This window comes from Pogonomyrmex barbatus, unplaced genomic scaffold (genome assembly GCF_055798465.1).
Source record: "Pogonomyrmex barbatus isolate J1 unplaced genomic scaffold, ASM5579846v1 scaffold2, whole genome shotgun sequence".
Lineage (NCBI taxonomy): Eukaryota > Metazoa > Arthropoda > Insecta > Hymenoptera > Formicidae > Pogonomyrmex > Pogonomyrmex barbatus.
Window position 1 is genome coordinate 17,591,255 of NW_028297116.1, and position 27,720 is coordinate 17,618,974.

Consider the following 27,720-nt stretch of genomic DNA (forward strand, 5'->3'; position numbering starts at 1 on the left):
TAATATAAACGGAATAAAATAGCAGAAGAGCTCAGCTTTTATTTATATTTTTTAATAAAAAAAACAACATTTACATTCATGAAATATTTCATTTCTATTCACGTTCAGAATCCCGTGCCTTTGTAAGTCCGATCTAGGTCTATCTTAAAACACGTCTGTTATTAAAGTTGCATTAGAGACGCGGACAATCCGCGTGACGGTAAATATCATGACGAGAGACGTGCATTTGGCATGCGGCAATAAGCACGTTGCATCGCCGGAGCGTCTCGTCTCGATACTCCCTTTGTTGGTATATCATTTATTCCGGGTCTCTTTCACTGATGTCGCGGTGAAATTACAATACCCGGAAGATCAACCGAGTATTATGACATTTCTCGTGACAACTCGAATCCGATTCGCGGATGAGAGAGAGAGAGAGAGGGAGAGAGAGAGGGGGGAGAGAGAGAGAGAGAGAGAGAGAGAGAAGCCGAACGAGTTGCGGCTCAAAGCATAGTGGTGACTCCGTGATGCAATAATAAACTGCAACAGCGATCTTAACGAGACACGGCAAAGGGCCACAGGTCACGTAAGATATATACATCGCGACCGTTCTCTTCTCCTCCAGCGAGCCGGCTGGCATCAGGTTGTTGATTCATCGATCGTCTCGTGCGGTGATATTCCTCGTGACATTTAAACCATCCAGGCGGCCACGCTCGTTCGATCTCTCTCTCTCTCTCTCTCTCTCTCTCTCTCTCTCTCTATCTCTCTCTCTCTCTCCGGAACCGAACTCAAATGCAACTGTTATCTAATAGCGAGATACACGCTTATTACGCGTAGCATTAATGATTTCTAGCGTACTTATTCATTTATTTTATTTTATACCGCGAAACGTTTCGCAGTAGCCCTCGTGCCGAAGCCAAATCAATTTTCACGCAAAATATCTTTTACATTTTATTACCCATATGTGGTGTGTGCTGTGTGTGTGTGTGTGTGTCTCTCTCTCTCTCTCTCTCTCTCTCTCTCTCTCTCTCTCTCTCTCTCTCTCTCTCTCTCTCTCTCTCTCTCTCTCTCTCTCTCTCTCTCTGTGTGTGTGTGTGTGTGTGTGTGTGTGTGTGTGTGTGTGTGTGTGTGTGTGTGTGTGTGTGTGTGTGTGTGTGTGTGTGATGCATTTCTGTGGCATTTTCATCGTTTCTCTTCTATCCGGGATGGAGGATTAAGTTAGAGGATTATTAAATCTCCACTTAACCCGAGTTTGATTATTTAACGTAAAATTCATAGAACGATTTCGCAACTTTCGTAACTTTCCGGCTTTTCATTCGGGAACACAATAAATCCCAATTACAGACTGAACTCTGGTAATACGTTTAATTGTGATTATTATGACTGTCGTGTTACTCTTATCGTCTGGGGAGGACATCGCGACGCCACGTATTTATCCTACAATTACCTCGATTGAACATACGTTAACCGTCGTATAGCGGTCGATCGCTGCCCGGCGATAAGCGACGTGTCACGATGACGAATCACAAACGATGTGATACCGCGGCTTGGCAGATTGATCATTGACGCATGTGCTCCGCTCTGCGAATGTGTGCATTGCATTATAGACCGCCCGCGTAAAGAGACCATGGACAGACGGAGGGAATATATGCGTACGTGAGGTTACGAGATTGACCACGCGACACCGTCCCGACGTTTGGTGCACGTGTGCGCGCGCGACGACGTTACTCTAATTCGAGATGATTTCATGGCCGCTTTAATGTTTCGTCTATTTATTTCTCTCAAGGCTCCGCCGTGAATTATGTCGCATATGCGTTACACTGTTACACCGCCGCGCACTGGTGGTGTAGGAAAAAATTGAAGGAATAAGATTGATAAAATGATGATTGATAAAAATTGATAGGAAATTTTTGGAAGTTTCAATTTTTTTATATAAATTTATTGCAAAATGATGTTTAAAAATTTAATATGTTAAATTTAATATATTAATTAATATATTAATATATATCTATATATTAAAAAATTTATATATATATATATATATATATATATATATATATATATTGATATATTAAAAAATTTAATATACTAATTATGAATGATTCTTTCCTTTCAATCATCCTCTTTATTAGTATTTTTAATGGACTAAGGTTAAAATATTTCTATTATAAAGTGTATTGTAGTAAGTAGTATTTAATGCTGAATATTTTACATTTTTTCGATATAATTATATCTATAAACATTTAAATTAACTTTGAATCTTCCTTAGAAAACGAGAAATAAATTTTTGTTGATTGTATTTATGTATAAATGTTGCTTTAAAAATGTTTTTCTTAAAAAAAAAAAAGCATAAATCGAGCAAAGTATTTCCTTGTTATCTTAAACTATTTTCTTATCTAAATTTCTCTAAAATGTGTTTTTTGTGATTTTTTGAAAATTCTTTTCTCTCAGTCTGAAGTGAAGATACAAAATCTTTTCTCCGAGACGAACTTGACAAACCTGATTAATAATTATCTTTTTTAGAACTTACTCTTGCTATTTTTTGTAATAATAATAATTAAAGTAATAATTAAATTTCATACAAATTGAATTAATAAATTTTATTTTTAAGTTAAAAAAAATAATCATAACTCTATCTTTGAATTGAAAAGTTACATAATTTTTTCCGGAAGAATGCGTTCTAGTACCACCGTGTATCTTTCTACGAACTAACATCGCATTCACAGATCTCTTGTATTTATTTATAATATAAGATTTTTAATTCCTGTTTATTTATTTATAATAAATACAAAATTGTTCATTCTTGTATTTATTTATAATACAAGATTCGCGAAATTATTCGCTACAATAACTTATCAGGTTTTTTTTTTTTTTAATACTATGTTATATAGATGCAGGAGTTTGCAAAGTAACTTTAAGTTAATCTCGAAAAACTGACGTTGACATGACTCGACTAAAATTAATTTTCGAATTGCGTGAACGGTAGTATCTCGGTATGCGAACGTCATTACGCGTACGCGAGGTGGAAGACGCGACAAAAGTGCGTGCGCGTTGCTGCGTGAGATCGCGCGTACGCGAAAGGCCGATCGTGAGAGATCTATTCGCGTGTAAGGAAGGACGAGAGGTCGCTCGCATGTGCGAGAGATCGCCAGTGTGCATTATTTCCAGTCGATAAATATATGAAAGTGGCCGTAACTCGAGGGTAACGTAAGCAAAGGAGATATTCATGTCGACGTGAGCGAATGATGAAAGTTCAATTAATATTAATTGTAAAAGTTCAGTTAAATTGAATTTCTAACGTAATTTTACACGTTGACATTAATTTCTCGAATCGAATTTTCAGCTCACAGAATTTATCCGGAAAAATTGGAACTATAATTTGAAAGATATGTAAGTCTGAATTAAAATTTTTAGAAACTTACCGCCGAAATATATTTATAAGAGAAATTGAGTCGCGGTATTTACGCAATCGTACGATAAATTTCCGAGGAGAATAAGAGGAAGTCTTCGAATTTATATTTTAAGTTTTTTGAAAACTATATTAACACGATTGACACACAGATCGGTGATGGTGCCGAATGGAAATAGCGGAATAATAAATATATGAAATATATTTTCTCTTACGGAGACGAAAAAGAAATTCCTGAAGTTATAGAAAATGTTCTCGCGTAAAGAAAAAAATATATGCCTAAGTGCTAGCTATTATGTCGGGGGAAAGTTCCTCGATCTAACTTGCGCAACATGCCCTAGCGTAACCACAGCTGCCGCAGACGACGATATCGTAACTCGGACGTGGACCAGCCATTCTGCAGACGCACCGGGAGGGCATCGCGGTGTTCCGACGTGTATGGGTGTCTTTGCGAGGATGCTCGCGGGGAGTGAAAGAGAATTGCGTTCATGTTATTTTCAATCTGCGAGATACGAGAATGCGCGCAAGAAGAGAATAAAGGGAGAGGAAAGTCTATTTATGTTGAATAAAGTCTCATTAAGTAAAATTCATAATAAATATTCAACATAAAACATAAAAGTTGTATATATAATAAAAATGTATATATATAAAAAAAAATATATATAAAATGAACTTAATATATAAACTTAAGAGAAAACTGGATAGATATTTTTATTAATCCCGGATTTTTTAATACATCGATAATTAATAATGTGCATAATAATAGTCTAAAGAAAGGAATTGAAATTTGAAATTGCGAAAAATTTCAAGTGACATTAAAATCTCATCTAACAAGTGGTAGAATGAAAAAGTAAAAAAAATTTAAATAAGGATAAATAAAATAAGTCTGCGACTGTGTAACGTTATAATTTGCCAAACAGTGAGATCAAAAACGTTCAGCCTGATGGCTCGTTTTCTGTAGTCTTGAGTCTAGATTCTAGGAATTTAAAGCGCGATGCGGGGAATAATTGAAAAGCGTCTCCGGTAAGAGCGAGCGAGAGAGTGGAGCGGTCGCGGGAGCGAGACGCCGCGTTGAAGGGAGGATCGTAGATTCGATGGGTATCGTCGGAACTCAAGGAGGGACCCAGGAGGCCCGACAGACTGACGCCAGGAGCCTCGCCGAGCGAGACGACCGGCGCCCCGCCGGTCGGCGTTGTGCCTGCGTGTCGCGTTCCGTACGTGCGTAAGCGTGCTGGCGTATGCGTGAGCACGTCACTAGCCGCACGCATATAAATACGCGTGCATCCGCGGTGGCTCGCCTCTCCTCCTCTCGCATCCCCCCCCCCGTCTCCGTTACACGTTCGTTTCTCTAATCCTCCTCTTCTCACGAGAATGTGGTTATTCGGCGTCATCTGGATTCCAATGTGAATCATAACGCTCTCTTTCTCTCTCTCTCTCCCCCCCTTTCTCTCTCTCTCTCTCTCTCTCTCTCTCTCTCTCTCTCTCTCGGGCCGTTTCAAGTTTAAGAGAGCGGTTGGAAATTGAATCGCGCACGACGTGACAAAAGCGCGACACTCGAACGAATCAAATTTTGTGCAAATTTATAGGAATAATGTAATAGAAATAACTTAGAAAAATAATAGTAAAAATAAATATATATAAAAATATATATATATATATATATGAAAATGTTTAAAGCGATATATACGTTGTAATATTTTTAAATAATGTAATATATTTTAAATTTATATTTCTATAAATATAGCAGCGTATATATATTTTGTGATATTTTTAATATTAAATTTATGCCATTCCCTTAGTGCCTTAATGAGGTCTGCTACTCTCGCCGGTGATCGCTCGAGGATAGGATTAATATCGTCGTCTGGATGCGAGTGTGATTCATGCCCGCGGCGCCGACCGAGAAATCGATCGACGGAGAGATCGTCTGGTACAATAGAATGCGTACTGTCACGAAGCGCAATTACAGCGCGATTGATGCTGTGGTTACGCGGAAACGACAGAAATGCGTCGCGGTTTGTTTAATCAAACGTTGTCACGCATATGCTGAAATCCAAGCTGTAGTTGAAGCGGACGTATTTTTAAATTTCCTCTTATATCAAGAGGCATTAGGTACTACATGGAGATTCGCCTTAAATGTCGTGGAAGGCCGCTCGTTATTACATTACAAAGTAAATTCTAATTACATTTGTCACCGTCGATTAATGCTCGGTTAGAAAATAAATGGGTTTCGCGGTAAATCGCGACGTTGCATCGCGACGCGAGTGAATTTCGGTCTTGGGAATAGCGCCGGCAAAACGTTCTTCTTCTCGTCACGAGCAAGGACATTTCGTCAGATTTCTCCATCGGCGACAGTTTCACAGGTGGAGAAGAGCGGGTGGAAACGAGGTTGTGACAACCGGGGAACCAGGGTCATCTCACGTTCACCTCGTAACGCTCACGTTTGACCGAATTCTAGTCGCGGGTCTCGCCGTTGCTTTCACGGAGAGTAGAGCCTGTTTCCGTCGTGCGCTAATTTGATTTACCGAAGGATGTCTCGGCGATGTCTTTGCGATATTTCTCTCCGTCGCGACTACCTTTCGAACATTGTGTTTCATTGGTCTCCGAGAAATCGGGAAATCGAGCATCGTTGGCTGTATTGGCCTCTTTACGATAATTACGAAAAACAGGACAATTATCGAAATGAGAATGAAACGAAGGAGAAAAAGAAGAATAACTGAAAAGATATCGCAAATGAAGTGATGAAAATATAATTTGCGTGAAACTCATTAATTGCGCAAAAATTCGTGAAAGTGGTAGAATTATGGGATATACATTATGAGATATCACGTTTTTGACGTTAATAAGCTTCGAGATAGACATAATTAATAAAATTAAAGATCCACGGGCAGCTTTTTGCATAATTCAATAATAGTCAAATAATACAAGATCGACTGTTATACAAGTTGCAGTAATACAAGATCGAGAAGAAATTTTTTTTTTTTTAAAAAACGGTTTCTTATATTTCTTTTCTTTTATTATTAGCTTCTGATCCATTTGAATACGTAAAATATTTTACTACATGATTATTTCGTAAAAATCTAGTAGCAATTTAGTAATCGATTTCCGGAGTTGATTTGATCGGGCGTAATGCCCTCGAAAACTGCGAACAGCAGAAGAATGCAGTTTGCTCGAACCTCGGGTTAAGATTTTTCTAAGGATTCCATGGAAATCGAGGTCAGAAAGGAGCGAAGCTGATTCCTAAATCATCGCTTCGGGGTTGTACTCACAAGATACGAAATGTTTTACGTTTCCTTCTTTTCTCTCTTTCTCTTGCTCTTCTTGTCTCCTTTCCTTCTCTAGCTCATTCGTTGTATCGTTCGATGTACGTGCCTTTGACAAAAGATAGAAATAACCACGATCAATGCCGACTAGTCAAAGATCTTTCTTTGAAGAAAAATATATGGATGTAGAAGCAGATAAGCATTTTGCATATGCATTATGCAAATTAAAATATTTTCTATTTAACTTATGTATTGATGCATAACATTATGTTTTTTTTCATTAAATCAGTAGAATGGTCAGAGTAATGATTATATAGAATTTCTTTTTATTTATATAAAAAAATAAATTTTTTTAAAAAGAATATTTTGTTTCCAAATTACAAAGAATATTTTGTTCCACCATTAAGATAAATTGGCAGACTTCTTGCCAAACAGCGTTTTATATTTTCTTACAAATGTGATTAAAAGCTGAACTTTTTCATTTTAAATTTATTAAATTTTCATTCGAAATTTAGTTATACAAAATGCGACAGTTACGAAATTAAGATATAATTTAAAAAAGAATTAGTAATTAGTTGCTAAATTGTAAAGATTTATTAAAACACACACACACACACACACACACACACACACACACATACACACTTAATGTATATATTAATATATAACAATATTAAATAAATCTTTTCTACTTCCTTCCTATATTAGAAAAAAACTTGGATGTTCCTAATACTTTTTGTAGAAATTGTTTAATTAGGAGCAACAATACAAGAGACGTCATACATAAGTGCGATATGACGTATTTATTACAGAAAGTTTTGTGAATGGAGAAAAGCGAGAAAAGCATGGTCGATGATGACAGACGGTTGGTCGGTTGTGAACGGCACCTTAGCGGCAGTTTGTTGCTCATCATCTTCCTGCAGCTACGAAAGAGAGGAGGGATGGAGAGGAAAAGGATGGAGAAGCGGTGATGCTGTAAGTAGAGTTCTATTCCTAGATCCCGGGACACCGAAGAATAACCTCGCACAACGGAGAATCGAGAGGGCTTCCCCAATCCCCAGAACAGCTATGCTCCGAGTAACTTGAAGTAACTTATTCTTGCTATCTCTCTCTTCCTTTTACCCATCTTCGACAAACTTTATCCGAAAGTCCTGCACCTATCCTGCTCTTGTGGAAGTAAAGTCGATTGGAACGAGCTCGTTTATGGTGTCTCACTCATGTCTGTTTCTCAGATAAAAATAGTTGGTTAATTTACAATGAGATACATACCTTTTCGGAGATGTTCATAACGTTATCTCTCTTTCTTTTCCTCTCTCTTTCGCTCTCGTATTTCTTTATCTTGGTGCAGTTCACATAAAAAATATTTGACAATTATGAACGCTGAACAATGGATACGTTTCTAAAACAATCAATTGTGAAACAAACGTTCGTGAAAGGTACATATCGATCTTATAATTAATTATATTTACAATTACAGATCGAGAATAATAGCGATTGTTTTCGGCGTTATATTAAAACAATATTAAAACGAGAAATATATCAATACAAACTGCATACGATTTTTATCGGTCGTTGATCGATCATAGGAATTGAAGAACGGATACTTCCGATCGTTCTTCGATCTCGACTCTTTTATGGCCGATCCCCATCAATGTAGATTTATTTAAACTCTCGTTTAACTTGTTCTTTATCTTTTTCTAATTCTTAGACTTAGAAAAAGATGAAGAGTAAGTTGAACCAAGATTAAAGTAAATCTGCGATCTTGATGGAATCGGACATTAATCTGTTTAATTACTATCGATGACACCGCCGCCTAAACAGAGCGTGTTTTACATGAGAGATGCGTGAGAGAGAAAGAGAACAATAGAAGGTGAATTGACGTACATGTTAACCTTGCGCATACATATATATATATATTTCCACTTGGCTAATCTCCATACAATTAAATACCGAACTCCCCCGTGATTGATGCGACTCGATCGCATCCGGCTGTGCATTCACGATCGATCCTGGATTGATTTGACAGAAGCCAGGCTAAAATGACCTCATCGAGATCGCGCCGTGGGGCGGAACGCGATTCCTTCCACGTACACACGAGCACTCCTCGTGTCCTGATTTAATCGAGATGCCCCGGTGATTCACGGTACGTTGACTATCAACAAGATTTCAGGAAATGCAGGCACGTTGCGACCGGACGATTACACAGTCATTGCTGATGCATTAACGCGTTCCTACCTCTGTCTTAGATAGAGCTCGATGTGTGTTTGATAATTTAACACTTGATTCTGAAGATTTGGTCAAGTTGCAGATCTTTGAAGATTTGTGATTATCGATTAGTTACATTTAATATTCTATTTCTCGTTTGGCACTTTTTTCACATTTATTTAACATTAGAAGTACCAAAAAAATTATTTTTGACCGTCCTTTTTTTATATTTTTTGCTAAGAAAAAATTAGAAAAAAAGTATTATTTTTTTCAAAATATTTTTCATAATATTATTTTTGAAAAATAATATTTAAAAATAAATAATATTCAAAAATAATATTTAAAAATTTCAATATTTCGTCGAAATAAAGGAAATAATTGATGAAAAATTCGAAAATTGCATTTTTAATATGTGAAAAAAAGAAATATTAATTTAAAAAATAGAAACAATTAGAAATAATTACTCGGTATTTTTGAGGTGTCAACTTCAGAGTGTAGCCTTTGACATTTTTTGACATTTTTAAATACATTTTGCCGGCAGTTTTATCTGAAATATTCGAAGAATCTGAACTGAGCGAGATTAGAACTGTCTCTCCGAGGGAAGTATACGGAAATATCGATATGGAAATTCTCATTAATCCCCTCGCAGACAGAGGATGAATAAGTAATCGTTCAGGCCTTCGAGTTTTTGAGCGCAAGGCACACGTGGGCACGCCCTCTCCTGCCTTCAAGAGGTAACGCTCACGCGTGCGTGCCACGGAATAACTCTTGTGTAAGAGAATTTACGATAAGGCCGCGGTTAGGACCCAACATCCCGATCCGTCCCGCGGCCTTTTCTCCGCCGAAGGCCGCGAGCCTCCGGAGTTCGCGCGCGTCCCGTTTATTTACATTTCGACGACGACGAGTTAATGAGGATATCGACTGCACGTAGTAATGTATGCAACGGGCCTGTCGTAATTCATGCTATGTTGCGCAAGTCCCATGACACCACGTTTGGGATCGTTCGGCTGACGACAGCGACGGCGACGACGAGAGCTCGGCTGCTCAACGATTCGTGACACATTTGCACTTTGCTGGTAAAACGTTGCGATTTCGCAGAAGGTCGAGGCGCTCGAAACGCTCTCTCCAGACTTGCTGCGATTCAAAATTGAATTTTAATTAACACGAGGAACGCATAAAAATGGAAGAGATTTAAAATGTCAAATAAATGCCTGCGTTGGAGATAATATTGATAGTATCGAACAAATATTCGTGAAAAGTGCGAGAATTATTTCAATGACGTGATCGAGCTTTTCATTTCCATTCGGAAACTTTCTTTAATTTTTGTAAAAGATTTTAATTGTATTGTTGAATTTCCGCAATATATATATATACATAACGTTTTCATTAGAAATTATTCTCTTTGTTTGGAACAAAAAAATAGAAGAAATAATTATGTTAAAATTATATTAAGATAACTGTAAATATGTGTCTATTCATACGCATTCGGTTGATTAATTTTCCGTTGTAATAAATTATTATTCGATGCATTTTCGATGCGTACATACATATCGAATGTATTAATATATTAATTTTATCATTTGTCTCTTTTCCACCATCAAAATATTCCGTATTCTTCCGCTCAGGAATGCATCACGTGCTACATAAACTTACTTATATACAACTTATATAGAATATGTAGATTGATAACTGAAGTCGAACTCTATCTCTATCGCCTATAAACACGTGCAAACGCGCGCTCGTTCGATGATTCGCGATGAAACATCTCGATAAGCGCGGGATTACGTGCGGTAAGAGCAGACCTTGGAATTGTAACTCCTGTGAGGTTCAAGGATCGCGAGATGAGCGCATAATCAGGATGTGTAATAAAGAGGAGCGTAATTGCGCGAGTGCGAAGTCTTCCTCGTCGCTCGTCAGCGCGACGTATTAATCAACCGCAAAAATTATCCTGTAATCCGTACGTACTCGGATTTATTAAACAGTTGCTGTACCTCTATCATTGATATATAATAGTGATAACAGTTTCTCGCTATAGTCAACTCCCGCGGCAGGTGCATTTCCCGTTGCGGAAGTTTCGCCGTATGTACCGTGCAATCACTGACGATACATGACACGTTGACAGCTTATGATGCTTACCATCCGCATTCCTAACTCAAATAAAAATTTACGATGAAACTGAAAAAGTTTCGAATGGCCGGTTGAAATTTCAGAATCGAAATTTACTTTAAAAATTTGGTGAATTTATTTATAAAATACAGCGGAGATAATGGAGAATAAATATTGGATCCACGTGTACGTACAATATTTTGTAAGCGTTATGTAGAAAAAAAAATTACTTTTAAATCGAGAAAGGTATTCTTACATATAAGCAAGAATATAATCTTCGTAAAAATTTTAGTTTTGATGTGATTGAATTTATATTAATGTCAGTATTATTTTTGCTCAGCTCAGGATTGAAAAGCTTCTATACAAAGATAGAAAGATTCTATATAAAGATTATGATATTCTTGTTTACATGTGAGAATATCTATTTTAGCATCAGTACTAGAATTTTTCTAAGAAGATTATATAATATTCTTGCTCTTTTTCTCTCTGTGATATGAGAATATATAGTCTTGATTTAAGATTAATTTTTTTGTGTATTGATTTCGCGGATTCTTAATGTATGTATTTTTAAAAAATTAAGTTTAAATATATATCCATATATCTAAACGAAATAACTTAGTCGTGAAGCAACTCTTAGTTATGTCGACATCCTTGGAAACAAGTATTGTATTTAAGAATATATATATTTTTAATTTAATATTAATTTTTTTTCAAAAACGATTTTTTGTAAAAACGATTATTTCCCAATTTTTCCGAGTTTCGCTTAAGCGCGGCGCGTGAAAATATGCGCGTCTAGAGTTGCTGGACCAAAAATGTAGCCGTCGGGGATCGTAGTCCGAGTGGCCGTAGACGCCGCATTGCCAGATCTTTGAATTTTCTCGAGACTTTCCCAACGTGGCTCGCTCGACCGGCCGGCCGGCCGGCTGGCGAGCGGAAATCTTAGAATGACTCGACTCCGCGGCGATCGTTCGTCGGACTCTTACGCAAGCGGTCGCCATTCGGTCGGCATTCAGGTGTGCGTGGGGATTCCTCGTGGCGCCGGTCGTCTGGCGCGCTCCGTGCACTCGTACACGCACACGCACACGCACACGCGCACGGCTGGTGGTGCGCGCAGCGTTACACGCGAAGGCAATGGCGTATTCCGATATCTTTGCGCCTCCATGTACCTCCGGCAATCCGTGTAAAAATCCGTGTCGGCGTGCAACTCAGAACCTGGACAAATTTATGACGGTCGTTATTCTTTTCCTGACTCATACGCGGTTTTTTTTTACGCGCGGTTTTTATATGACGCAAACATTTTTCATGCGTTCCTCTATTTCAAGATTTTTAGGCAGAGAAGTCTTGCCGCTATATTTCTGGTTAATATGTTTTTCTTTTCTTTTTGGCTATATATAAAACAATGTAACGATATTGTTATGCATTGTCGCGACGCACGATTGGACAGCCAAGTGTAAAAAGGCATTATTGTCTAAAAGTGGTTAAAAAAAAAAAATTGAATACGCCATTGCATAAACGACAGAAATATATGTCGACCGCGTTGGCACGAACAACGTTCGACGGCACCCGCGGAATTCGTCAAACGCAATTTATTCGTGATAGTCGATCGTTATACGATCCGGAGTTTGAGATACGTCGAGAGCAGTGTTGTTAACACTGGATCTGGTTATGATAATATAAGAAGCGTGCGGCATTCGCCACTTTTCGCGTTTACAGATAAAAGATTAGTTATAAACGTTGTAAGCGACAGGAGAATATTTGATTATATTTCTGAAGTCAATAAAAATTCAAGCTAATGGTAGAAAATTAGATATTAGATACGTCTAGATATTTTAGTCGCGTTTATATAAGAATGCAAATTTGATACAAGATTTCGTTTAATAAAAATCCACTTGAATTAAGAAAAAATGTAATTTTCTTTTTTATTTAAGAATCATATTTATGATTCTTTGTGGTAAACGAAATATAATTAAAATAAATATAATTGATTACATTAATGTAAATAAATATAATTCGATTTTTAGTTTAAAAAAAAATTATCCTTTAAAATTTGATGGACAAAATGTTGTATTATAGAGACCTCAATCTTTTAGTATACTTTATTATATTTTAATATACTTTTAGAATACTTTATTATATTATATTTTCTCACTTATAACTCGCGCGCGAATAAAGTCTGCAAAGTCAATCACGAGATTCATGGATCTTCTGCCGAAATCTGCCGATAAATTTCAAGCGATCCAATAGAGCCCTTTGACACGGCTACGTTATCTCTCGTTAATCGGTCGATTTATTTTAAAATCGATTAAAAATCTGCGATAATGCCGCGTGCGCCGCGAGATTGTTGGAGACCGGTTTCCCGCGATTTGCATAATTCATCCGTGCGAGAACTGTCTAATCGAATGGCTTTTTCCCCCGCCGATATAAAATCCGTCTCGGATAGTCAACCTGTCTCGGGCTGTGCCGATAACGCGAGCACGCGTACACGCGATGGCACGTGTCCGTACGAGGATGTACACGTACACCGCATGCGGAGAAAACCGACCGTGTCACGGAGAAGACACGCGAGAAATCCGTTTGCCAGCGAACTATCATCTATCCTGTCTCCCGTCCTGTATCCCGTCGATAATACTTGCCGTCTGACAAACGGGACCGTTTTCGATTACGTTTGCATTATCGAATAATCGAATCGTGATTCAGGTTGTCATCCGATAGTTGCGTATTCTCTCGTGACGTCGAACAGTTCTGAGAAATTTTTAATAGAAAGTAATACTATGTTGGAGGAGAGAGTTTGAAATTTTCTTCTTGAGAAATTTAATTTTCCTCTTCGAAAATTCGAAAACTTTGCGATTAACTTTGCGTTGCGTATTATGAAACATTTTTGTTTGTGTGTATGATGTAGAAGCCAAATGGCAGACGCAACTTTTCATCTTCAACTCGTAAGTGACAATTTTGCAGATTGCCAATGTATGCGACTAGCGGAAATAATAATAATGTAATTAAAAATGTAAAATAATGTAATTAAAAAAATTTCTCAGTCGGGTCGGAATTAAGTTGCCTCGTTTCCCGATTGGATAGACGCAACTGCAAAATCTTTCCAAGGGATCGCGCGCTTATTCCTGGCGCTTGTCAGGGATTCCAAAATGACGGTATTTAATTGAGAGCGTACGTGGCGAAGCCAGAATGTAAGTTCTCTCAACTTGGCAGCCGCTAACTGACGTGCGGATTCTATCTATTCTCGAAGACGCCACCATGACGCTCACGTTTCAGAAAACGTCGCGACGCTCCGCGTCATCTATCGATGTTTCGTTTCCGTGTTATATTTTTGAGAGAGAATCTTATCGAATTATTCTGAACTAAAAACGTCACGGTACTTTTACTTCGTACTTTGAATTCCTGAGTTGAAATTAAAACATCGGGAGAGGAAGCTTGCAGAGAGATCGCTGGATTTCGAGCGTCGTTATATTTATTTTCATAAATATAATATACCTATTCGCGTTCTTCATCTCGAGGACAGCGATATTAATAACTAAAGAGATAATAATAATAATAATAATAATAATAACTTTATGTTGCTCTTCGGCGCCGTGGGAAAATATCTTTTTGCTCATCCCGTTTCTCTTCCCGCTCGTAAATAGAGCTACGGCTTCTCGTACGTGCATACTTTTTGGAGCCGTCTTGAGAGAGAGAGAGAGAGAGAGAGAGAGAGAGAGAGAGAGAGAGAGAGAGAGAGGAAAAGAGAGAAAGAGAGAGCAAAGTCCGCCTCGTCGCAGATGCAGCGTGACCTTCCATCACGATCTTCTCTCGTGCGTGAGAATCCTCCGGCTTCTCCCTGGCTTCATCGTCGGGTTATATTTCTTTTCCGACTTGGGCTCGTCTTCCGTGCCTCGGTTGGCGTCGTCGCGAGACAAATGCGGATGCCTATCCGCTCCAACGACGTGACCGTCAATTGCACTCGTCGTAAATAATGGGAGTAAAATCCACCGAAATTTGTGGCCGCCGAATGGCGAGATCCTTAAGCATCGGCCGTGTGCCAAGCAAGAGAAATTCTTCAGGATTTCCTCTTGTTGTTGTTTATGCCATCGGACATCATAACCGTCGTAAACTTCTCCGAATAATTAATTTATTTATCTGGCGGAATAACGCGGCGGAAAATCGAGCGTGCAATATGAATAATGAATAATGAATAATAAGAGTATATTATTATTAAGAGTGATGAAAAGAGTAACGAGATTATTATGTATACGTTGCATGCTAAAATTTATATCCAGTTGCGAAATTTGTATCCTGGTTAAAAATTTGTACCCTGTTAAAAAAAAAAAAAAAAAAGAAAGAAAAACGATGTTTTAAATTCTTGATTATTCTTTAGAATTATACGGACTGGAATACGGAGTGCAGCGAGGGAATAAACGCGAGTAAATTAAAGTTAATAACATGCAAGATCTGAAAGCGTGTGCTGGTCGGGTTTTAATCCAAGAAAATGCGAACGGACGCGTTCCGCGGCCGGGATACCGTGCGGATTATCCGTTAAATTCTGAAGGCTCGGTGTGCGTGTCGTTTGACGTCAATCGCGTTTGAAAACACGTTTCGTGCATCCGTGATTGACGCCCTCGCGTCGCGCATCGGGGGCGACTGGCGCCTATAGGACGCTCGATTTAATTCGACGTGACCGAATTTGCATTTCAGTGGTTAAACGCGTCGCGTCCGCGCTCCGTGTGTTTTGCCGTTTAATTCCCTCGATATAATCCCCACGCCCCATAGAAACTCGCGCTCGGCCGCGTTCCCATTATCCGTATACGCGCGTTTACGCGCGCGGGCGATTAGCCATAAGCATGGACGATTTTGCATCCGCCGATTATCATCGCCTATCGTATTTCGCCGAGAAATTTTTTCTTAACACGCTCCGTAATTGCGACAACAACGACAGCGACAACCAACGGTCGGGCTCGATTAATCGCACCGCTCTCATGGAAACACGATCGGGCGATGTCTCTCTCTTTCTTTTTTTTTTTTAATGCGTACAAGCAACGTAAGCAGCTTGACTCGATCCGATATCCGTTGCTTATGTGGATCGCCTCCCGAGAATTGCCCGTGCCAATTTCCTCGGCGAGTCTCGACAGCGCCTCAAACTTGGGTGCGGTTGAAAGGTCGTCGCGCGGCCTCCACTAACACCAAAGAATACAACCATTCACCGCCCACTCGAACGGGAGCTCCCACGAACGCGGGATTTAAGGTCATTCATTCCGCGAGAAAGTAGACAAAGGCAACGTGAGAGGCGTTAGGCGTTAGGAGAGAACCATTGATTTCTTTCGCATCATCAAACACGGGGATTCATCCGATCTTCCTCGTCTTTTTTAACTAAAATATTAGCGATAATGCATTTTATATTATTATCAATTGTCTTTTATCACGTACGTAATTTACGTCACACCGCTGAATGCTCTTGAGATTCATAGTTTTTCGGAGAAAAATGCTTCTAAAAACTGTCATATTTTTGCGGCCTGAAAATCCCGATTTATTTAACTGTACCTCGCGAACGAGAGGAGTAAACGCGCGAGCGAGAGGAATAAATGCCGATAAATTCGACGATAGGTAACGTTTCCGCGTCACGCGTCGCTCACGCGTCGCGATCGCTCCAATCAACATTTTCGTGCGATCGTAAACGGAAGTTTTTGGCACACGGTGCGACCATCCGAGAGCGACACGGTCGGCTCGGGCAACGCACGTGCACACGCGACGCGACGGCAGCGCGTATTTCCTCCGTGATGGAACGATGCAATTTTGTATGTGCGTGCGTGATTCATGTATATGTGATTCATGTATATGTGATTCATGTATATGCCCGCGAGATCGAGCGTGCATACGCATCTGCGATGCGTTCTGCGGTACGCTTGTGCGCGCTTTACATTTGCGTGTGTATGCGTGTGCTCTCGAATCAGCCTGTTGTACGCACGTGTATGCGTGTGCTCTCCGCACGCTCCCGTGTGAGTGTAGTGCGTGTAGATAGGTACAGAGGGTTTATCGCGAGCACAGCTGGCTCGCTTCCATAAACTGCGCTCGTAAAAACTCCCGAGGCTTCCCCGGAGCGAGCTTAAAGCCCAGGGCTGCATCGGGCGTCCAGGGGACCGGAAGTCGACAGGCCGTACGGGTTTTTATATATGCGCGCGCGCGTGCACGAGCGGGTGGTATGTAGGTCGAAGGACGGATCCTGTCTTCGAGGACCCTCAATCGCGCTCCATCGATCCTGCCCGGTCGTCGCGAAAGGGCTGGGAAGTCCTTTCTCGGCGCGTCTTCCTTTCTTCCTTTCTTCCTTCCTTCCTTCCTTCCTTCCTTCCTTCGTTCCCTCATCTTTTCCCGGGGAACTCCGCGCTTTATTTAAAGTCGTTATACATACAGGCAACTCGGCGTAAGCGGAGTGCTCCGATTTCATTCGCGGTCATTAACTCGAAAGGATTGAGGCGGAAGAGCGGATTGCCCGAAGGGTGTCGGTAATAACGACGCGGCGTATAAGACGGAGATTGAAACTGAGGCGAGGGAGGTTGATTCTTTCACGTCGGTTCATTTCAAGGGAGTCTTTTATATTACGGAATTACGACGTAAGTACCATAATCGTGCCGAGATTATAATTAAGATAAGTCAGTCATTTCTTAAACCCCCGTAAAAAATGAAGAAATGCAAAGAGCTAAAATATTATAGGGATTAATCTAGATGCAGCCGCATTTTTACGACGGACCCTTTTTATTTACAGCTCTTTGTGATTGAAAATATTTTCCGAATGGTTTTGTCGAATATAGCTCGAAGACGGAGAGAGGAAAAATATTAGATTTTCAATCCTTGTGACTCTGTATTTTGTCCGCCATTACGGAATTAATATCGGAGCAAATTTAGTAGATTAAAGATAAACGAAGGCGAGAAGTCTGCAATAACTGTGCACGAGTTATCGATCCTTATGTGAGATGAGCAAGTTGCTGAGAAGGGTCTATGTTAATAATTCGTGCGGTGACGTTGTGAACGCCGCTTGAGGATTGAGGTAAATCCCTCGTCACGGCCGTAGAGGGTTAAACCTCTATTACTTAAAGTCGAGAGAGTTTGCCATTCCCCTTTGGAATTCCTCGGCGCAAGTTCATGCCAAATCGTAAGCATTTCCAACACCCGGTGTAGACTTCGCGGAAATGCAATCTATCGCTCTCGTCTTTCGGAGCTGGGTTCCGAACAGATCTCTGATTGATCTGGAGGAAACGAAACGCTTTATTGAGTAATACGAGCGATTTCATAAGTATTTACGATCTCGAGACGTAAACAACTCTCGCGCTCAGCATGATTAACATTTCATTCGACCGTTAAACGCACAAATATATAATTACGATTAAAAACTATAAACTAATACTTAAATCATATTTATGATATTCTAAAATTAACAACAAAAAAAAAACTTCTGTGTCTGCATTTCCAAAACATTCGGGAAAATATATCTTTCTGGGAATCTTTTGAGAAAAGGTCTACGTAAAAGAGTTGCGATTTTAGAATAACGATGGAAGATATTCCTGAAAAAAAGGTGATTCAAAATTAAAAAAAAAAAATATGGGCAGCTGGAATAAAGAGTTTTTTTTTTTTTTTAATTATTTTTATATAAATGAGGAAATGAAAGTTGTTTCGGTTGTCGCAGGAGCGTCTCTCGCGTGACGTCGCTCTCCGTCGTTCGCCGATGATGCTGTCGTCGCCGCGCCGGTGCGGCGGGCGCGAAGATGAGCTCGCTCGTGCATGAGCGTGCACACACGTAACCGCTTAATGCAGCGGGGTCCCCCGGTGATGCAGGTCTAAAAATAAATCACGTACCCCGTCTGTTCATTCAATTGACACTATAAACTAAATTGAGGTTTTTTTTCTTCCAGGCGGTACGCGGCACACAGACGACGATGACGATGACGACGGCGACGATTTGCGCACACATGTGGGTATGTATATACGTAGTATACCGTAAGTGTCCCCATTGGCTGCGCGAATTACGGGGGTATTACACCTCGTATGAACGCGCTCGGGCGACTTCGTAAGATCTATTGAGCTATATTACACACGCATATTACGTAACGCGCCAATGAGTATGGAGAAGTGAAATGCAAATTGAAGGCATCCGAAATTTTCTGCCTCTCGCACGTCTCCCGATTCCATTGAAACTTCTGCAATTACGCTATTAACGCGGGAATTAGGCACATTGTCGTGAATCCAAAGCTAATTATATCGTACGTAATCTAAATCTTCTAAATTATTCTTAAGAGGAAAAATGATAGGCGACAAAAAAAAACGGAACTGTCTAATTTTGCGCACGCTATTTTTATGAGCTATTTATAAATAAAATAAGATAAATGTTGTACATGGAAGAACCAATTACGAAGATTATCTTAATATCGCAATATCAAATTATTTAAATTCCTACATTAAACACAAAAAAGGGGTAAATCTTTTTATTCTATATGTGAAATTCGACTCGCTAATAAAATCCATAATATTTCATGATAATTAACTCCGTACGTATATATGATTTTTATAAAATTCTTTTAAAGGGCAATTATCTTTAAATTTTGACGGAAGATCGCAATCGACTTAACACACGCGATTTTTTTATATCCTCTCACGAGATACGGTAATCCCCTAACGCTATTACCTACGTGCTCGCTTTAGCGAGCTCGTGGCGGCGTAATGCGGCGTGGTTAGAAGTCTAAAAATACAGCACCGTCCCTGTCTGTCCATTCGTCTGTCCGTCCGTCCGTCCGTCCATCCGTCTGCGTTTTATTTGTGTCAGTCGCCACGATGTCGCCAGTCACGAATATATTACACGACCTTCGGCTTATAGATTCGGGAAAGCACGCTGGGGAGTACCGGGTAAGACGGGGCGGCGGGGATAATCGCTGAAAGAGATGACAAGCTGAAGAGAAGAGAGAATTTAATGCCAAAAAAAAAAAAAAAAAAAAAAAGATAGGCAATCTTGAATTTTCATTAAGCTTCATTACCGCTACGTCCTCGTTGTCTATTATTGTAGAAGAATATTTATGCGCGAGGAAGATAAGGAAAGCGCGACAATGTCTCGCAGCGATCGCTTCGGCGATCTATCATTCGTTCTTTAATGACTTTGAACGTTACGGCGACGGGCGACAGCGCGAGGCCGGCAACGCCCGGCCGATGAGGCCGAGTCTATTATTTCTCCGCGATTAATCAAAATTTTTGCGAGAAAATTGAACATTCGATCTAATCCTGATTTGATGAACGCCACGGGTGCAAATCTCGGAGATGTTGCGGCTCCGGTGCGGTTGCCTTGTCTCCCCGAGCGTTACGTTAGTCGGAGCATTGTGTATGCCTTTAAGGTATCTTACAGAACCACGCGCAGACCTACGCGGGGAGCTAATTAGGAATTAACCTCCGCACAGTTTATGATCCCGCACGAGCCGCTCGTTAAATTAATCTCGCCAGTTGGCGGAGGAAACCCGATTCCGCACCTCCGCTTCGGGTTACCGTGCATCTGGTGCTCACCGTGATTTTACACCTGGTCTGGCGGCACCGAGGCAAGATCATTGCGCCTGTAGCGGTAATGCATTGACGAGTTAATTGCAAAAGTCGTTTACTCGCCACAGGCCGAGGAGTGCGTATGGTGTGATGATACGTACGTTCTTTTTTCAACGGATTCATGGTGGCGCGAGTTCGTGAATACGGATAAAATTGATCGGTCATTGAACACCTTATTACAGCGATATGTTCAATTTGCAACGATTCATTGAACATTATTAAATGACAAAGAAAAGTTGTAACTGTTGAGAAGTAGATCAAAAAGTAGAACGAAGTAGAACAGAATTTGAAACGGGAAAATCACTCCTGTTCTACTAAATAAAGCTAAAATTTTTATATTCATTCAGATCATTATACTTTCTCACTATTAAAATTGTTAAAACGTCTAAGAGCTTTTAAATTTTCTCAAAAATATATGATTTTTCTCTGTTGAGAACGCATAGAAAATTCTCGGTTGAATTAATAACTATCTTGCAAATTCGTTCCACCGAAGCGGAAAGAACTTCATAGGTGACGAATCATTGATGCCGGAAGTTAGTCACGCGCGAATTATTTTCGTACGTTTCCTTTGACGTCACGGCTCGAAAAGGCCGATGCAGGCATTATCAAGGTACGTATGCGCGTGTTCGCTTACGTCATTATAAATCGGACTCGCACCTCGCGTTCGCATGCGATCCAAACAGGCAGCAGGACGAGGAGCAACAAGAAGGAGGAGGTATGGATCTCCGCGTGCGTGCGATTTCAGACACGTTCGTGCACCTTGCCGCGAACGCAGTTGCGGGGCGGATGAAAGGGACGCGGAGGTAGCACGGAGGAGAGGCGGCAGGAACGACGATCGCCGGCCCTCCGGAAGGCCGCTGCCGGCAGATGGCCGGCAGATGTCTACAATCTTGCCCTGATTGCAGATCCGGGCGAGGAGTAAGTCGCCCGTGAAAGGGGAGCTGCTATCCGCTTGCACACGTGGCGGCTTTGGCCAGCAAACCGCTATCCGTGCGGATCCTCCGTCACGCCCGGCACCGATCGATCGAGCGATCGCGCGGGCCGCACGTAACGATCTCCGGCACATCGTAATGGTGGTGTATCTCTCGTGCCGATAATGCTTCCGAGTTTCAAAGAGGTCATTTTGGACCGAAATTTTCTTTTGCCGGAGATGGTATTTCGGAGAGTGACCTGCGATTTAGTCGCGAATATTTCGATAATTGAACGGCAGTCACGAAAAATGATATAGATCCGAGTTATATGTAAGGGGAATTCTCGAAGAGGTCTCGAGTCAAAGAAAAATAACTCGTCGAATGAATATTCTGACAATGGTAAATCGTAGAATTTAACAGCGAAACTTATTTATTCAATAGGAATATTATTAATTTGCAGAATCGACGAAAAGTCAAAATTGATTTACAAAAATAATCCTTTTTTTTTTTACCTATTTGTTTAATTATTTTAAAAATATATGATTATTATCTAAATGGTGAATTCTGAAAGTCCTATAAAAAAAAAAAAAATAGAAGAATTTATGCCATTTTTATTTGTTTTCTCAAAATCGAGATTACAAAGTTTCCAACGACGCTATTCGAATACCTGTCCAACTAGTTTTAAATATCCCGGAATGATCCGGAGCCATCCTTCTCAGAAGTCGGTGCAACCACCTCAAATACACAATGGCATGAAATTCAATAGTGATGCTCGGTGGTCGTGCGTGCACCATCGTCTGAACCATTTGCTTGAGAAATTCGCCCGACGGCAGAATTCATTCGGGTTTGGCGTCGTTGCTGTTAGCCGGCCTTCTGCCTCGAAATACCATCCGCCATGGGGATCCTTGGTCCAGCGCTTGAGATCCTTTGTCTGCTCTGCTGTGTCCCGCGCGAGAAAGGCGCACCTGCTCGTTGTCGACCCCGGACGGCAACCTGCTCGGTTCCCCTCCCGGCGTTGCAACCCCTCGGCTCGACCACTTCCTCACGAAACCGTTTCACGACCGGTAGATTGGACCACTTATTAGCCCGATTCTCCCGTTCGATTTTACCCATCAGGATGGAAAGCGCACGGATTACCTTTCCGATTGTCTTCTCAGTTTCAATACCGCTTGAATATTCGCGACGATATTCCTAATACGATATATCCTGTTTCTATGAGTCTCAGATATAGAGTAGAAATCGAATTAGCTCGATTTGACACCGTTTATGAATTTGTAATATTAATGGTCACGTTAATGATTCAGTTTGGATTTATCGTCGAGCGGACACGCGTTTAATACTATTATATTATATCATACGAACTGTGTCGTGTGCAGAATAATTGCGTAATAAATCAGTAAATATGCATATTCGGCATTTATTTTTATCCATGATTATTTTACGAATCGATACAAGAATCTTGGTTACATTTCGATTGAAAATCGTTAATTTAACGTATATAATTATTTAAAATCAATCAATTATAGTTTAAAGAGAGTTATTATTTGCTAATTACTTTTTGCTTTTGTTTTTCACAATATGCAAACAAATTTTTTAAGATATATCTCAAATAAGTAATATATAAATTCTTTTTTCTCACAGTTTTAGTAAAATTTCTACTTCTAATATCTATCATGTATGATTTCATTTGTAGTTAACACGACGTCAATTCTTAATTATATGTTAATATATAAACTTAAACCCGAAGTTTAAACAACTTAAATAACTTAACTTATAATAAATAAACTGTTTAAATAACTTAAACAATTTTTATTCTTTATTGCTATACATACATTCATGCGATTTATGCAATATTTAGTAGATAATATCTAATTTTTCGCATCATATATAATTCTTACAAATATATAACATCAAAATTACTCTCTCCCTCTCCCTCCTCCCCCCCCTCTCTCTCTCTAACTTCCTCAACAATAGCGAGAACTTGTTTATCTCGTCTCAATTGCCAGATTATAGTGTGCTTCCTAGAAAGTTTACTTACAACTCAACTCGAGCCTTCGGCCGTGCCGCGCCGCGCGGTTGGGGGATCCGCCTGAAAAAGATTCCGGTTAATGACGATAACCGGCCTTGCCGAAGGTACGTGGTGGTTATTCACCTGGGCCCGCGGAAAGGAGCGAGCCATTCTCTCGAGAGAACGGAGAGAGACGGCAGAACACACGAGACGATCCAAGAGCGTAGGAAGCGAGCGGCGGTGCCTGGCTTGTCGATTTGTTTTTCACGATGTTTTTCACGGCGATTCTCGGCCGAGGCAGAGGTGAAACGAGATATACAAATGCGGCGATAGAGCCGATGACACAAAGCGGCGGTCAACAGGCTCGCGGTTTCCGCACGATCGACCTGTTATTCATACGAAACGACGTCGGATAGAAAATATTGTTCGCTATTGTTTTGCTTTCCCATTTGCGTTTTGAGCTATTTTTTTTTTTTTTTTTTTTATTTATGACGTGAAATCGTCGGTCCGGAGCCTTTATCCAAGCGACGTCGCGCGACATATGAATGTTTCCGATGAATTTTTCATCGCCGCAACAAGTCCTCCCGTTCGGTCCTGCATTTTGATGCCCTTCCGTTTTATAATGGATACAAATAGCAGAGAGAATACGCGACACACTCGGAAACATTCGGTCATCCGTAATACGACCGCGCTGTTTGCATTTCCCAAGTGATTTTCACACGTACTTTTATTATACTTCGTATTGTACTTTCGCTGTTCTTTCCGCGAACGTTTTTATTATTTCTTCCATTACGTACACCAGGATCTGGAAATTTCTGTAGTCTAGAATTTCCTAAAAGAACATTCATTTTCTAAGAAAAGTGTACAATCTGAAACTTTTCAATAGAAAGTAATGGAGCAAAATAAAAATAATTTCAGTATCAAGAATAACGACGAGGGTAATCACGGGCATGTTTATCTTCCGGTTTATACTAATCCAAATGTTTGCTCTGAGAGTGGTACAATTGCCTCAATATAATTTACCACTTTGAATGCAAGTTCGGTCTATGCAGAAAGTGCAGAATGTGCTAGTTTCCTGTTGCCAATTTCCGGAATTAGCGAGTCCAGTTTCTCGACTGCGGCAAAGATCGGTGGTCGCGCAGGTAATTGTCATTAACTTAAAGCTGGAAGGAAACATTGGTAATCCCGAATAATTAATTATTCGATGTAGGACGATTCGGTCGGATGACGTTAAATGTGTATACATGTCTATGGAGCGGAAGCGAGCTTATGAAGTGCATTGATCCGTTGCGGAGTTTACGTGCACGATGCAGAAACGTGGATTGGTCAGGCTGCAAGGAGGAGGAGGAGGAGGGAAGGGTAGGTCGCGAGAGAATAAAATAGCTCCGAGAGAGTTTAAACGATTTGTTTAAAAGACACTCGCAGGATCGTCCTTGAGCTCATCGCTAAAATTGCTGCAGGTTTTACTGCGTGATGAAGACGCTTCTTTCCGCTGATTTACACGACGATTTAGTTCAGCTGGTTCTGCAGTCTCGTAATATTTTTTTAGAATTATAACATTGGAAATACATTGGAAATTTATGTATCCGCAGTTGTATTCTTATAATAAAAAAAAAAAAAAAAAAACATTTATAAAATTATAATGATCAAAATTAAACTGGATGTCATATGTAACATAATTTACAATATTAGTAAAAATAATTCAACATTGTAGATTTATAATGCATGAGACACCTTAGTTTGATGAAAAAAGAATATTTCTCGCAGCGTGAATCTGCTGTATTTTAATATTATTTTCAAACTTACTATCTGATTTTCATATAATAATTTCTCCTATTATTCTCGTGTCTTATTATGACACATTAAAAATTTTAAACTTCTTAATACCATTTAAAATATTATATGGCTATATTTAAACATTTGTGTTAATGCTCTTTTGTGATAATCTCATTATTTCATTACAATCTCGTAATTTCTGCCAACTTTTAATGACACTTCTACGCTGCATTATCGATGAAGATTATAAATATACTGCAGAATTTAACGATCGTTTTTCATAAATTATGATGACAATTATGAAATAAAATGTCTCTTGCTTTTGGAAATTCTTATTTATCTTAGTTATCACCTTTTATCTATCTATCGAAATGCATTATGCATATCGCGTGGTTTCGAGAGTAAACTTGAGTGACACAAAAATCAATCTACGATATATTTTTAAAATATTATACTTTGATATGCAACATGAAAAATGCATAATGTATACGCATGTTGTTGACCCATATTATTAATAAGTGATGTAACATATGTGACATAATAGCTTGATGAAGGATATAAAATTCAGCGCTAAATGTTTTAATATGTACAACTGTTCTAGTTTTATTTTAAAACTCTACTCTAAATAGCAATCTTAGTTGTATTTCATCGTAACAGTTTATAATTATTATAAATAGTGTCAAAAAATGTTGTGTTCATTAATTTAGCCACTCAATCTGAAATAAGGAGATTCGAATTGATCTCTCTCTCTCTCTCTCTCTCTCTCTCTCTCTCTCCTTTGTAATAAATTTTAAAGTAAGTCTCACAGGCATCCGCTGCAAAAATCGGACGATTACGTTGGGCATTAGAATTGGGGCGATTTATTCTGGCGGGTGCGTGCAGATCTTAGCACAGCTCTGTGTGGAAAAGGGTGCGGAGATCGGTCGCCTAGCAACTTCGAAGCCGGCCTACGTACGTAGGTTGTTGTTGCATCTCTGCGAGCTCCGTGCATGCCGCGTTGCGCATGCGACAGATGTGTATGCAACGAGCGAACGTATGCGCGGCATCGGTGAAACCTGTTAGGTTGCACGTACCCTTGCACATTTACGGCACGCATGCATCTCGAGTCCCGTAATCCGCTGAACACCCCGATTGAAAGCGACTTCAAACCGTCCGCAGCTTGCTTGGTCAATCTTCTGTATGTGCAATGATGAAACAATAATATGTGATGTCACAATTGCACGCAACAATGTAGTAACATTCTCGTACACTGAATGTTTTAATAATATCGAGAGAAGGAAAGAGAGAGAGAGAGAGAGAGAGAGAGAGAGGGGGGGAGAGAGAGAGAGAGAGAGAGAACGAAAGAGATTGATGTCTTAAAATTGATTTATTATGGCTGATTAATTTATTGCTTCTGTTCTGTTTTTATTTTCTGTTTAAAAAAATGATTTGAATATATCCAATGCTGGAGCTTTTAAAATTTTTATTATTAAAATCGATGCTCCTGAAGTTTTAAGATTGTTCCAAAATTGAGGTCTCCTTAATTGGTTTTTTATATCACGAATATTCATCCCGATATTAATCTGAGAACTTTTTCCTCTCTTTTTTTATTTTCAATTACACGTGTGCTGAATACCGCTGGATATCGAACGACCGAGGGAAGAAATAGTACACCTGTCTCTTCTACGTGACTATCAGGAAAAAGTGAGCAAGTGAAAGTGCGAAAATTCGATGGATTCGCGTCATATATTAATTGTGCCGATGAAAAATGATTGCTTTACATACATTTTTATAAACAGCCTGCGAGAAGACATAATTCATGTGCAACTTCAAAAGACTCGCATCTGAGAAGCATTTATTGTTACGCCACACTGTTACGTTAATTAAGTTACATTACAAGTTGCAAAGTCATCATTGAATTAATTCGACTTTAATTTATGAAATTTTGAAGAGCCATTAGACTATAAATACAAAGATAAAGATATTTCTTCTCTCCTCGATGTTTTGACAAAAAAAATGAAAAAGTTCATTATACAATCATTAAAAAGTAAGGGATCGAACGAAAATAGCTAACAATAGCGTCTTGTTAAATTTTGTATTAGAGAGTATATAAAGTGTAGGTCATGAAGAAGTGGGGCAAAAATATTATGTTCCTTTCAGGAGAGATTAGTCCGGTCGTTCGAGTCATGAATCAATTAAACTATGATGCTTTATGCCATCAGTCACGTCAACGTTTCGCGATAGATTATGGATTCCAATAAGAGGCTTCTCGCGAAGGGCAAAATTTCGAAGCGCATCCGCTCGCGACCCCAATAAATTTTCTCCGAAATCATAATAGATTTCCGATAATCGGACTTTGGAAATCGCCCGAATGCGATATTAAAGGGTCGCATTCGCCGACGCGGGATTGGTCGGCGCTGAGCATAAACCAAAGATACCAGTCAGAAGAGGACGAGAAGGAGAGAAAGAATGAAAGTGATACTTCTCTCTCTCTCTCTCCCTCTCTCCCTCTCTCTCTTTTTCCTTCTTTAG

The 27,720-nt window shown here is 39.7% G+C and overlaps 1 long non-coding RNA gene across 4 annotated transcripts in view; it reads left to right on the forward strand.

Annotated features, from left to right (window-relative positions):
- Nucleotides 1–27,720, forward strand: part of LOC148936725 (uncharacterized) — a 111,513-nt gene that overhangs the window by 55,880 nt on the left and 27,913 nt on the right. The window contains exons 2-3 of one of the 4 annotated variants that reach the window (XR_016139082.1): nucleotides 7,461–7,623; nucleotides 18,849–18,911. This is a non-coding gene — a long non-coding RNA (uncharacterized LOC148936725). The remainder of the gene's footprint in view (nucleotides 1–7,460; nucleotides 7,624–18,848; nucleotides 18,912–27,720) is intronic. The other 3 variants (XR_016139083.1, XR_016139085.1, XR_016139084.1) reach the window with 3 other exon arrangements.